Here is a 453-nt window from a genome sequence, read left to right as displayed (position 1 = left end):
AACTGAAAAGTGAGACAGATGAACTAACTGCATATAAGCATCTGATCTATCAATCTCCACACAATATCATTCAATAGCTTCACCGGCATCCAGTTTCCTGAGATGAAAGTAAATGTATCCTGATAAATGATAATTTGTTATACATGCTAATTGGACAATTATAACCCTCAACTCTTCTATAATTGAAGGGTACATTATCGTATAAAATACCAACTTGTTGCCTTCACCATAGAGAAGAGTCAAAACCTTAGAAATGATATGAAGAGAACAAATAGCACTCATTATGCTATGTCTCTATTGATATACATACATCTCACTTGATGAAAATTCCTATACTATCTTTAACCATGATTGTAAGGCTTCTCTCTAATGATATTTTTCATTGTGCTATTTGTAGAATCTAAAATTTCCTATTCATGATATACAACAACAATTTTCTATTTAACTGGAGTA

This window comes from Olea europaea, chromosome 12, assembly GCF_002742605.1.
Source record: "Olea europaea var. sylvestris chromosome 12, O_europaea_v1, whole genome shotgun sequence".
In the NCBI taxonomy this organism is placed as follows: domain Eukaryota; kingdom Viridiplantae; phylum Streptophyta; class Magnoliopsida; order Lamiales; family Oleaceae; genus Olea; species Olea europaea.
The sequence above is the reverse complement of the archived record's forward strand: the minus strand, read 5'-3'. Positions refer to the sequence as shown.